Source organism: Dendrobates tinctorius, unplaced genomic scaffold (genome assembly GCF_039654945.1).
Source record: "Dendrobates tinctorius isolate UK_male_01 unplaced genomic scaffold, ASM3965494v1 ptg000241l, whole genome shotgun sequence".
Classification (NCBI taxonomy): Eukaryota; Metazoa; Chordata; class Amphibia; order Anura; family Dendrobatidae; genus Dendrobates; species Dendrobates tinctorius.
Genome location: NW_027361908.1, coordinates 10,766,855 through 10,780,526, shown reverse-complemented (window position 1 = coordinate 10,780,526; position 13,672 = coordinate 10,766,855).

Here is a 13,672-nt window from a genome sequence, read left to right as displayed (position 1 = left end):
TGAAGATGGCGATATCATCCTGTTAGGGCTGGCGGAACGCATCAAATTATAAAACAATAGTAGGTGAGTTCGCAGCCCGGGGTCCACCATGCAGAGGTGGTACACTGCTGCTAAGTAATGGCGGAAGAATAGAGTGGCGTAAAAACAGTCACACGTGGGTTACGTCACCCAATGTGAACAAGTGCGAACTCTGTTAATGCACAGATTCGCAAAACCGCTGAACGTAAATGCCAGAGCCTGTTTAGCTCACAGTGTACGGCCACAGAACTCTACCCCAAGGACACAGGGTTAGAGTCCCTCTAGGCCCACTGAGCGCGCGGTGTCGCTGCCGCGAGCGCCGCTATAGACGCTGGCTATGAAGTGGAGCACATGCACTGAGACGTGCCGAGTCCCTGGTGAGGACTGATTCCTGACTCAACCTCTGTCCTACCTACACCTAAGCCTGGGCGCTAGCAGGCTAGGCTGCACAACACATGCGTACCAAGGGTAGGGGTTTCTTAATGAGTCATTCACCAGAGACATTCATACTTGCATACATCACTCACTCCACATAGTCTGTAAATACAGTCTTATCCTAGCGCATGGCCGAGCGGCCATGCGAACCTTTTATAGCCGCGAGCGTCCGGGACCTTTCTGGCTTCTCGGATGGGCCAATCCGAACAGGAGCAGGACCTGAGCACGTGACCCTCGATCTCCAATGGGAGATCACTCCATGGGCATGCTCAGTGGCCCATCATGGGGACTTAGTCCTTGGAGAATCTCGCTGCTGAGCAGCATGTATTGTCATAGCTGCGCCAGAGGTGACAGCAGCAAGCAAACCCACGGAGCTGGTCTGGGCAGAGTGCCTGGACTGACGAGTTTTCTGAGCAACCTCCTCTGCGGCTGGAGAGGAATGGGAGACCGCTGGAAGTAAGGCTCGGGATTCTCGCTGTGCAGCGACAGAAATCCGACGCCTAACACATCCAGGTACGCAGCCACGTATCCTTCAAGTCCCTGGAGCAGCGCATTGACCATCTGCTGAAAAGTAGCAGGGGCATTATTCATGCCGAATGGCATCACGTTGGACTCATACAGTCCATATGGGGTGATTGAAGGCAGAGCGCTCCCGGACCTCGTTGGTCAGAGGGATTTTCCAATATTTCTGGCTCAGATCCATGATGGTCAAGTACTTAGCCCTGGTCAACTGATCGAGCAGGTCATTGATGCGTGGTATAGGGAATGCATCAGTGACCATGACAGCGTTGAGTCCATGCAGAACCGGGTTGTTCGGTTCTTTTTGGGGACGAGGACTACGGGCAATGCCCACGCACTGTTGGATGCCTGTATCACCCTCAGCATCTCATCAGTCTCTTGGTGCATCTGCTGCTGCACCTCAAGAGAGACCCGATATGCTGACCGCCGGATCGGGGAGTGATCCCCAGTGTCCACGTGATGAACAGCCAACTCAGTTCTTCCGGGAAGGCTGCTGAACAGTTCCCAGAAGGGGCATAGAGTAACTGCCAGCTGGGTCCATTGGTCCTCGAAGAGCTGGTGACCACCCTCTACGTCCTTAATGAATCCGCCCGCCTTGGTCTGGGTAACAGATCCAGGAGGGTTTCTGCCTCCCCTCCTTGGGAAGGTTGCACAAGGAATGGGCACAGGCCTAAGGCTCATGATGCGCCTTCATCATGTTAACGAGGAAGGCCTTCCTCCTTCCCCGTGACTTCATTGAGCTGCTACTGTACGAGGTATGTGCTCTCCCAGGCTGCCAGAAGCTTGTCCTGTGGTTCAGGGACCAGTACCCACACTTTCTGACCAACCTGGTAGGGCCTTTCACAAGCATTCTGGTTAGCCTGGGCCATATTGTCCTGCACCAGCCACGACAAGGCCATCATTTTGTCCCAGAAGTGCAAGACGTACTCAACGTCCGACACTCCAGGGGTGGCCAAGTCTCCTTCCCATGCCTCTTTCACCAGAGCAAGGGCCCTCGTACACACTGCCCATACAGGAGCTCGAAGGGGTCGAACCACGTTGAGTCCTGTGGAGCCTCCCAGTAGGCGAATAGGTGTGGGAGGTACCACTCCTGTGGGAGTCAACCAACATCTTAAGCATCTGCTTGAGGATGCCCTTGAACCGCTCACTTAGACCATTAATCTGCGGATGGTACTGGCTGCCCACCAGATGTTGCACTTGTATTTGCTAACAAAGGTACTCCATCAGCTGTGAGATGAACGGGTTCCTCGGTCGGTGAGCATTTCCTGGGGAAATCCACTCGGGAGAAAATCTCCAGTAAAGCGGTGGCCACCTTGTTGGCCCGAATGGATGACAAGGCTACCGCTTCCATAATCTACTACCGTCAGTGTGAAGCATTTCCCGTAGTGGCTTGGAATGGACAGCGGTCCGATGAGATCCACAGTCACCCTCCGGAAAGGCTCTTCAATGATAGTCAATGGCACCAATGTAGATTTGGGGCCCCACCCCGCCTTCCCCACTCTCTGATGGGTGACACACGAATGGCAGTAGGCAGCTACATCGGCCCCCATTTTAGGCCAGTAGAAATGCTGGGCTAGCCTGGCCTTGGTGTTAGCGATCCCTAAGGGTCTGGCCATCGGAACCTCATGCGCCATCAGCAACAACTCAGCCCGGAACGGATAGGGTACCACTAACTTTCAGTCCCTAGGTCACGCCTCTGGTGACTCTTGCTGAACCGACACCTGGTACAGCCGTCCCTGATCCCAAACCACCACTTGAGGTCTGAGTCCATGAAAGCCTGTGCCACCTGCTCCTTAAGAGTTTTCAGGCTGTCATCAGCTTCCAACACCGCCTGAAACCCCTGATTAGACGTGGCCAAAATGGACAAAACTGCCACGTCTTCTGTCAGTTCCCCGGGACCCATCTCCAGGTCTCCCTCTGGCTCAGCCATCACTTGGTCAGAAGAGGGAAGGCTGTCATACCTCCGTAAGGCTCCTTGGGCTCCAGCACTCCCACTCCTGGTGACAGCAGCCATGACCGCTGTAACCCTGGGTAGTGCCTGCCTCCCCTTGGCTTCCACACAAGTTGCCGAGTCAGGTAGACTGACCAACCTGGTCTCCTGGCATCCCGGGGGTGGGAACTTCATGCCCTGAGGCCTTACCTGGAAGCTTCACCTCTCCTGTGACAGCCCCAACCCCATTGGCACGTGCCCCTTCCTGCAGCTGCACGGAACCCAGCAGTCTGGACTCATCTAGGAGCCCTACAATCCCTGTGGCAGCCTCTCCCACCAACTCTGGTTCTGGCATTACAGCTACTTGCCCCCTACCTCTCCCTCCAGAGCACACTGTCTCATCACACCTGGGGGCATTCTCACACCTTCCTGTGTCCTCTGCCTTTGTCTCATCTTGGTGTCATGCATGTGACCTGTCAGCACAGTAGTGACTCTCAGATCCCACCTCCCCCTTAATGCAGGACGCACAGGCAACACATTTACAATATTACTAACAGTAGACAAATCAAGACACAGTGGGGAATCAGAACTTTGGTTCTCAATAGCCACATACTTTGACACTAGCCGCCACAAATCTGTTCCAAGTAAAACATTTGTGGGAATATTCCCCTCCCCGTGCCCCAGTCCAAATAGACTGTAAGGAGTAGCAAGAGTGGACCCTCTGGGTCGCGGTACCGGGATCCCTGGGGCGAGCTGGCCAGGTGGAGCTGACCCCTATACAGGGACCGTTAGGAGCAGGCCCGAAGCAGTCGAATATCGCGACAGCTGATACCAAGAGGGGCGGCTCAGGTGCGGATGACACAAGGCAGAGGGTCAGGAGCGACTGGAGGCAGGAGTGACCGGAGTCAGGAGTGACCAGACGGGGCCAGAGTACCGTACAGGAAGGCACACGATAATCCGGCGCCTCCATGAGGGAGGAGCCGCCTGATATACCCTGTGCTGGAGCTTGATTGGTGATCGCTCCACAGGGATGGTGCAGAAGGGGTTAAGTGAGGGGAAGAGTGCACGCCCGTGGCCTAAGGCGCATGCCTGGAACAGGAGCGGAGGAGGAGGAGGAACCCTCGTGCTGGGCTGCAGGACGGGAGACCGGGGGTGCCGCGCGGCGGCCGGAGCAGTGAGCGGGGAGCCGAGGGGGGACCCAGGGAGCAGGAGCAGGGAGAGCGGGACCCGGCATGAAAGGTGACGCCGGCCCCGACCTGACAGGCGGCGCCGGTACCAACCTGACAGGCGGCGCCGGCGTGACAGTACCCCCCCTTTACGTCTCCTCCTTCTGAGATTGGCCAAGAATCTGTCCATGATGCGTGGAGCATTAACATTCTCTCGCGGTTCCCAAGACCTCTCCTCAGGACCGAACCCTCTCCAATCGATGAGAAAAAAGGTCCTTCCCCTAACCTTTTTCATGGCCAAAATATCTCTCACTTCAAAGATGTCATTGGCCCCTACTGACCGAGGAACAACAGGAGGTGCAGGGCAGAACTGATTGAGGATGACCGGTTTCAGGAGCGAGACATGGAAGGCGTTATGGACCCAGAGTGAAGCAGGCAGCCTCAATCTATAGGCCGTATTGTTGATGCATCCAAGAACCACGAAGGGACCGATGTACCAGGGACCCAGCTTATAAGAAGGGATTTTCAAGCGGATGTGCTTGGTCGACAGCCAAACTTTGTCTCCTGGATGGTATGGTGGGAGATCCCTCCGCCTCTTGTCGGCATGTCTTTTCATCCAGACCGTGGCTTGTATGAGACCCTCCTTGGTCTTCCTCCAGACTTGGGAAAACTCTTGGGAGAGGGCATCAGCGGTGGGTACGCCAGAGGATGAAGATACTGGAAGAGGTACCCTTGGGTTTTGACGGGAGACCACAAAAAACAGAGACTTGGTGGTGGATTCATTGGAATTATTGTTATGGGCGAAATCTGCCCACGGAAGAAGATAGACCCAATTGTCTTGATGGGCGTTAGATAAGTTCCGCAGGTAGGAGGTCAAGACTTAGTTGACCCAGTCCACTTGCCCGTTGGTCTGTGGGTGATAAGCGGAAGAGAAATCCAGAGATATGCCCAAGAGTTTACAGAATGCTCTCCAGAAGCGGGAGGTAAACTGTACCCCGCGGTCAGACACGATCCGCTGAGGAAGCCCAAGTAATCTGAAAATCTGATGAATGAAGATATTAGCCAATTCAGGGGCCGTGGGCAAGCCAGGTAACGGAACAAAATGGGCCATTTTGGAAAACTGATCAACTACTACCAGAATAGTCGTGCATCCGGAAGAGCAGGTTAAGTCGGTAACAAAATCCATGGCGATGTTAGGGAACAGGCAATGGCTGAAGGAGGCCAGAGGACAAGCTTCCAGGTACCTTGTTCCTGGCGCAAATTGAGCAGGAGGCCACGAAGTCTAGCACATCTTAGCGGAGAGAAGGCCACCAGTAATAACGGGAAACCAGCGCAAGGGTCTTCTTGATGCCAACATGTCCAGCAATCTTGGAGGAGTGACCCCAGCGTAGTACTTCTACCCTTTTGCATTGCGGGACAAGGGTCTTACCAGGTGGCACAGAATGAAGACTCACAGGGGCTAACGTGATAAACCAGGCTAGATCGATAACATGCGACGGAACCTCCTCCACTTCGGGTGACTGCAGGGACCGGGAGAGTGCATCTGCTTTGGTATTTTTGTCACCGGGTCGGAAGTGGAGCTCAAAGTCGAAGCGAGAGAAAAACAATGACCACCTGGCTTGTCTGGAGTTGAGTCTTTGAGCTGACTGGAGGTAGGCCAGGTTTTTGTGGTCAGTGAATATTGTGAAGGGATGGACTGCCCCTTCCAGGAGATAACGCCACTCCTCCAGCGCCATGTTTATGGCCAGCAACTCTCGATCCCCAATTGTGTAGTTACATTCTGCGTGTGAAAATGACTTGGAGAAGAACCCGCACGGAGCCAAGCGCCCAGTAGACGTCTTTTGGGAAAGAATCGCCCCAGCCCCTGTAGAAGATGCGTCTACCTCCAAGACGAAGGGCTTGCCGACCTCTGGCCGATGCAAAAGCGGAGCCGTGGGAAAGGCCCGCTTCAGGGCGAGAAATGCATCTTCAGCTTCCAAGGGCCAGATGTTCTGTCTTGCTCCCTTCCGGGCAAGGGCAACAATAGGCTTGGTTAACGCGGAGAAGTGCGGGACGAATTGCCTATAGTAATTTGCGAAGCCCAAGAATCGTTGAATGGCTTTCACTCCGACAGGTCGCAGCCATTTGAGCACCGCGGACAATTTCTCTGGGTCCATTCGCAACCCCGAGTCCGTGATAATATACCCCAAGAAGGGTAGGGAGGTCTGTTCAAACAGGCATTTCTCTATCTTGGCATAAAGTCAATTTTCCCGCAGGCGTTGCAAGACCAGGCGAACACTCCTCCTGTGAGAGGACAGGTCTGGTGAAAAGATGAGGATGTCATCTGAATACACCACGAGGCACGAGTACAGAAGATCCCGGAAGACGTCATTAACAAATTCTTGGAAGACCACTGGGACGTTACAAAGTTCAAATGGCATGACCAGATAATCATAATGGCCATCCCGCGTGTTGAAGGCGGTCTTCCACTTATCTCTGGCATGTATTCGGACCAAATTGTAGGCCCCCCCGTACATCCAGTTTAGTAAAAATCCGGGCCCCACGCAGACGGTCAAACAGTTCGGGGATAAATGGTAGAGGATACCTATTCTTGACCGTGATGTTATTTAAGCCTCGGTAGTCAATGCAAGGTCGAAGGGATCCATCCTTCTTCAGAACAAAGAAAAACCCAGCCCCTGCTGGAGAAGACGACTTCCGGATAAAGCACCTGGGCCAAGTTCTCCTGGATGTACTCCGTCATGGCAGAGGTTTCAGCAGGCGACAACGGGTATATTCTTCCCCTGGGGGAGTAGCTCCAGGAACTAGCTCGATTGGGCAATCGTAGGCCCGATGCGGAGGGAGGTTCTCAGCTTCCTTCTTGTCGAAGACATCCACAAACGAATGGTAGGCCACGGGAAGAGGTCCGTGGGCACTTGATGCAGACTGGTATGGGTAACAGGCAGCAGACAACGTTCTTGGCAAGAGTGACCCCAGCGAAGGACTTCCCCGGAGCGCCAAGCAAGGACTGGCTCATGCAACCTGAGCCAGGGCAGGCCAAGGAGCAGAGCGTGGAATAAGTTAGGCAAAACATAAAAAGCAATTTTCTCCCGGTGTAGGGCTCCGATCTGCATCTCCAGCTCGAGAGTGACAGTGGTGACGGGGACAGGTAACGGCTTGCCATCCACCAAGGTGATCACACGCGGCTCTTCAAGGGTGACAACAGGAATCCGGAACTTGTCCACCTCTTCCATCCAAATGAAGTTGCCCGCCGCACCCGAGTCCACATACGCCTCCACAGATCTACGCCCCCGACCTAGGAGAATTAATGATGAGATAGTAAGGGGTAGAGAGGGAACAGAGTCACCTAGGGAGGCCTCTCTTACCTGGCCTAGGCGGAGGAGTTTCCCGGCCTCTCCGGACAGGAACGCAGAAAGTGGTTGGTTCCACCACAATAGAGGCATAAACCTTGCTCTAATCTCTCCCTGCGCCACAGCTCTGATAGCTTAACGCGATCCACCTGCATGGGTTCCGGGGCAGAACTACTGGCAGGCTTGGTCGAACGAGGGCTAGGGGCTGGGTTAAACCTAGACGGGCCTCTATCTGAGTGTCTCGCGGGAGCGTTTCTGGAACCGCAAGTCAATACGAGTAGCCAGGGATATAAGGTCCTCTAAAGAGGTGGGGGTGTTCCGACCAGCAAGCTTGTCCTTGATTTTCCCCGAAAGCCCCCTCCAAAAGGCCCCTACCAATGCCTCATTATTCCACCCCAGCTCTGAGGCCAGTGTCCGGAAGCGAATAGCGTACTGTCCCACGGTAAGAGTTCCTTGTCGGAGACTGAAAAGGGACTCCGTGGTGGAGGCCAGACGCCCAGGCTCATCAAAGACCCAGCAAAAGGTGTCCAGGAAGTCTTGTATGCTGGATACCACCGGATCATCCCGTTCCCACAGGGAGTTGACCCAAGCCAAGACCTACCCCTCGAGATGGGACACGATAAATGCCACCTTAGCCCTACCAGACGGGTATTGCTGGGGCAGCAGCTCGAAATGTAGGCGGCACTGATTGAGAAACCCCCGGGCACAATTTGGAATCCCCACTATACCTTGGAGGCTTCCCCAAACGTGGCGGTTGGTGAGGTGCAGGGTCGTGGGGTGGGGCAGAGGCCGCTGCAGAAGACTGCAGGGACTGCAAACGGTCATCAACAGACGCCATGTGATTAAGAATATGGGACTGTGTATCACACTGCTGCGCGAGCTCCTGCTGGAGTCCCGCCAGCAGAGGGGGGCTCCCTGGATTGGAGGTTTGAATGGCAGATAACCGAGTGTCCATGGAATTCATAAAAGCCATAATCCGGGTATGGTTCTCCCGCAAAAAGAGTAATTCTTTTTGGGTGACTGCCGAGGCACCAGCAGGGTCCATGGCCTGATTATACTGTAAGGAGTAGCAAGAGTGGACCCTCTGGGTCGCGGTACCAGGATCCCTGGGGTGAGCTGGCCAGGTGGAGCCGACCCCTATACAGGGACCGTTAGGAGCAAGCCCGAAGGAGTCGAATACCGCGACAGCTGATACCAAGAGGGGCGGCTCAGGTGAGGATGACACAAGGCAGAGGGTCAGGAGAGACCGGAGTCAGGAGCGACCGGAGTGAGGAGCGACCAGACGGGGCCAGATTACCATACAGGAAGGCACACGATAATCAGGTGCCTCCTTGAGGGAGGAGCCGCCTGATATACCCTGTGCTGGAGCTTGATTGGTGATCGCTCCGCAGGGATGGTGCAGAAGGGGTTAAGTGAGGGGAAGAGCGCGCGCCCATGGCCTAAGGTGCATGGATGGAACAGGAGCAGAGGAGGAGGAACCCTCATGCTGGGCTGCAGGACGGGAGAGCGGTGAGCCAAGGGGGGACCCAGGGAGCAGGAGCAGGGAGAGCGGACCCGGCATGACAGGTGACGCCGGCCCCCCGACCTGACAGGCGGCGCCGGTACCGACCTGACAGGCGGCGCCGGCGTGACATAGACCTTGGCGATGGGTAGCACCGATTCAACACCTACAATCCAAGAGATGGCGAGGGTTTTTCCAGGTATCGAGTCTTGGGGGGACACCATCTCAGGCTGCATGAGGGTCATCTTGTTGCCGTTGTCCTGCAGTCTCATAGCAGTGGCGTGGTTTATGGTGACGGGCTGGAAATTGTCATGGGACCTCCCACCACCCCCACACATGACGGGACGGTTTTGGGAGGACGGGACCTTGGGGCATTGGGGACACATAGCCCTGAAGTGGGTTGGTTGCAGAGTTGACACCTCCTGGGTTCTACCCCTGACCTGGAGAGGGGAGCAGAGGGGGGCGCCCCTTGCATTCTAGGGGCTGGGGAAACCTGGGCAGGATGAGACTTGCCCCCTCTCCAGGTGCTGTGGGTGGACCGCTTGGCTTCAGGAGCCCAGTTATCAGGGCTGTGGAGTCGGAATCGGAGTCGGTGCTCATTTTGGTGGAGTTGGAGTCGGTATAAAATGGACCGACTCCGACTCCTAAAATATATAATAAATTGGGTACAGTAGTTCAATGCAGAATGTGCTGAATATTTTTTCATAGGAATTTGGGAAAGTTATGAAATGTCCTATAAATGACTGTTCTATTCCTGATCTAAGGCTACATTCACACACAGCGTTTTTCTTGCGTTTTTTGAGGATACATTTTTCAGTTGCAAAAGCAGATCAGTTTTTTAAAAAACCGCATCACCTGAAACGTTTTTGAGCTCATAGATAATGTTTTCAATAGCAAAAGCAGATTAGAAATCTGCTCTATCTATATATCCATTTATCCATATCTGTCTATCCATATCATATCTGTACCAAAAAGAATGAAAGCCGGATAGCACACAGACTAACACTCCTTTTTTTTAGCACCAGTCAGGTACACCTCATAGCTGCCCAAAAGGACGCCCAGGACAGGCATTGCTCGTCTTCAGTAACACATCAACATCAGCTAATAGTTGGAATAAATAGACTGCATTCATCACCACATCTTCTTAAGGTGCAGGCTTTATTTTCAAGAGTAGGGGTGTGAAGTATGAGGTTCTGCAGCAGCTGAGGTGTGCAGTATGAAATTCTGCGGAACAGTATGAGGTTCTGCCCCCCCCCCCGGGTTTGATCCTGGTTACGACCATAGCGTGAATGTAGCCTGAGGATCTAGGCTTCATCTTAGCCGAGATAAGCCATAGTGTGTATGTGTATATACAGTGTGTATATATATATATATATATATACTGTATATATATATATATATACACACACACATACAGTATATATATATATATATATACGCAGTACAGACCAAAAGTTTGGACACACCTTCTCAATCAAAGCGTTTTCTTTATTTACATGACTATGAAAATTGTAGATTCACCCTGAAGGCATCAAAACTATGAATTAACACATGTGGAATTATATAATTAACAAGAAAAAGTGTGAAACAACTGAAAATACTGTATGTCTTATATTCTAGGTTCTTCAAAGTAGCCACCTTTTGCTTTGATTTCTGCTTTGCACACTCTTGGCATTCTCTTGATGAGCTTCAAGAGGTAGTCACCGGAAATGGTTTTCACTTCACAGGTGTGCCCTGTCAGGTTTAATAAGTGGGATTTCTTGCCTTATAAAGGAGGTTGGGACCATCAGTTGTGCTGTGCAGAAGTCTGGTGGATACACAGGTGATCGTCCTACTGAATAGACTGTTAGCTGCTTTTTTCTTGCCATAATACAAATTCTAAGTAAAGAAAAACGAGTGGCCATCATTACTTTAAGAAATGAAGGTGAGTCAGTCCGAAAAATTGGGAAAACTTTGAAAGTGTCCCCAAGCGCAGTGGCAAAAACCATCAAGCGCTACAAAGAAACTGGCTCACATGAGGACCGCCCCAGGAAAGGAAGACCAAGAGTCACCTCTGCCGCAGAGGATAAGTTCATCCTAGTCACCAGCCTCAGAAATCGCAGGTTAACAGCAGCTCAGTTTAGAGACCAGGTCAATCCCACACAGAGTTCTAGCAGCAGACACATCTCTACAACAACTGTTAAGAGGAGACGTTGTGCAGCAGGCTTTCATGGTAAAATAGCCGCTAGGAAACAACTGCTAAGGACAGGCAACAAGCAGAAGAGACTTATTTGGGCTAAAGAACACAAGGAATGGACATTAGACGAGTGGAAATCTGTGCTTTGGTCTGATGAGTCCAAATTTGAGATCTTTGGTTCCAACCACCGTGTCTTTGTGCGATGCAGAAAAGGTGAACGGATAGACTCTACATGCTTGGTTCCCACCGTCAAGCATGGAGGAGGAGGTGTGATGGTGTGGGGGTGCTTTGCTGGTGACACTGTTGGGGATTTATTCAAAATTGAAGGCATACTGAACCAGCATGGCTATGACAGCATCTTGCAGCGACATGCTATTCCATCCGGTTTGTGTTTAGTTGGACCATCATTTATTTTTCAACAGGACAATGACCCCAAACAAACCTCCAGGCTGTGTAAGGGCTATTTGACCAAGAGAGTGATGGGGTGCTACACCAGATGACTTGGCCCCCACAGTCACCAGACCTGAACCCAATCAAGATGGTTTGGGGTGAGCTGGACCGCAAAGTGAAGGCAAAAGGGCCAACAAGTGCTAAGCATCTCTGGGAACTCATTCAAGACTGTTGGAAGACCATTTCCAGTGACTACCTCTTGAAGCTCATCAAGAGAATGCCAAGAGTGTGCAAAGCAGTAATCAAAGCAAAAGGTGGCTACTTTGAAGAACCTAGAATATAAGACATATTTTCAGTTGTTTCACACTTTTTTGTTAATCATATAATTCCACATGTGTTAATTCATTGTTTTGATGCCTTCAGAGTGAATCTACAATTTTCATAGTCATAAAAATAAAGAAAACTCTTTGAATGAGGTGTGTCCAAACTTTTGGTCTGTATTGTGTGTGTGTGTATGTATGTATATATATATATATATATATACTTCCCGGCCGTCACTGTCGGAGTTCCTCAGTAAGGCCCCTTTCACACGTCCTGATATTTCCGTTACCGGAAAAACCAGTACCGGAGATATCAGTGTCCATGTGTCTGTGTGTGTGCCGCCCGTGTGCCACATCAGTACCACGCGGACTGAACCTGGCAAAACTCACAGGTGCGGGCTGCTGTTTTTAGGCTGGGGGGCCCATATCCATGGCCCCTTACCAGCCTGAGAATAGCAGTCCGCACCTGTGAGTTTTGCCGGGTTGGTTCAAAAACATAGGGGGAAACCACGTTGGGTTTTTCATTCATTCATTCTCCTCTGCTCACGCTGATCGCAGGGGAGAATGAGAGCCATGTTCAGCACCTGAAGCAGGGGAACAGCGTTTTACAGTAGAGCTTCTTTCCCGGTGGCCATCCGTGCCCACGGAGGACCTCAATGTGTGCTCTCCGTGTGCAGGACGTTTTGCGTCTGTGGTGACGGTAAAAAACAGACATGTCAGTGTGTTTTGCCCACGGACACACGGTCTGTGGAAAACACTGAACCTTTCATTTGAATGAAAATTGTCACCACACGTACCTGAGACACGGACATGTGAAAGGGGCCTAACACAGTACGGTATGCTGCCACCAGTTCCTTGTTAGATATAAGACCCATCCTATAACAGGCTTATATTGGGTCAGAAACCAACACCGGGCCAGCGTATAATAACCAACCGAGCGTGCGGACGTGGGGATTCTTGGATCAAGATAATAGAGCAGCCCAAGGTTAGTTTTGTATTTAATCGCCAAAAGGCGCACTAAAAAAATACAGGTATATACTGTATATACAAGACCAATATGCAAATATACTGTCAGAAGTGTAGTACAAGGGTAGGGTACAGATAGATTACCATTACTGTGTTATGTAGCATGTGACCACAGGGAGACGCTGATGGATCCCAGGACCAAATTTTTATCTTTAGTACACAGAGACCCCATATGTGGGGGAAAACTACTGTTTGGGCACACGACAGGGCTAGAAAGAGAAGGAGCACAGTTTGAATTTTTGAATGCAAAATTGGCTTCAATCATCAGCGGATGGAATGTTGCATGTGGAGAGCCCCTGATGTGGCTCAACAGTGCCCCTCTCCCCCCGAGTGAACTCATTTTGCAAACTAGACCCTTAAAAGAATGTATTAGATGTGTGGTGAGCACTTTAGATCCCCAGGTACGTCACAGTTTATTACAAAGAGCTGTGAAAATCACATTTTTCTGAAAAATGTTACACCATACATGGGGTAAAACTCCTGGGAGTGACGTTTTGGAATGCAGACTTTGAAGGAATGGTCTGCGGGGGTCATGTCGCATTTAGAGAGCCCCTGATGTGCCTAAACAGTGGAAACCGTGTACAAATAACCCATTTTGGAAACTGGACCCCTCAAGGAATTTATATAGATGTGTGATGATCCCCCCCAAAAAAGTTGTTTTAGCCCCAACTTTTTTCTATTTCACCAGGATAGCAGGACAAAATGGACCCCAAATTTGTTATGCCATTTCTCTTGAGTACAACAATATCCCATATGTGCTTGAAAACTACTTTTGAGGCACAGTGGAAAGCTAAGAACTGAAGAAGCGCCATATTGGAGATCAGATTTTGCTGGAATGGTTTGA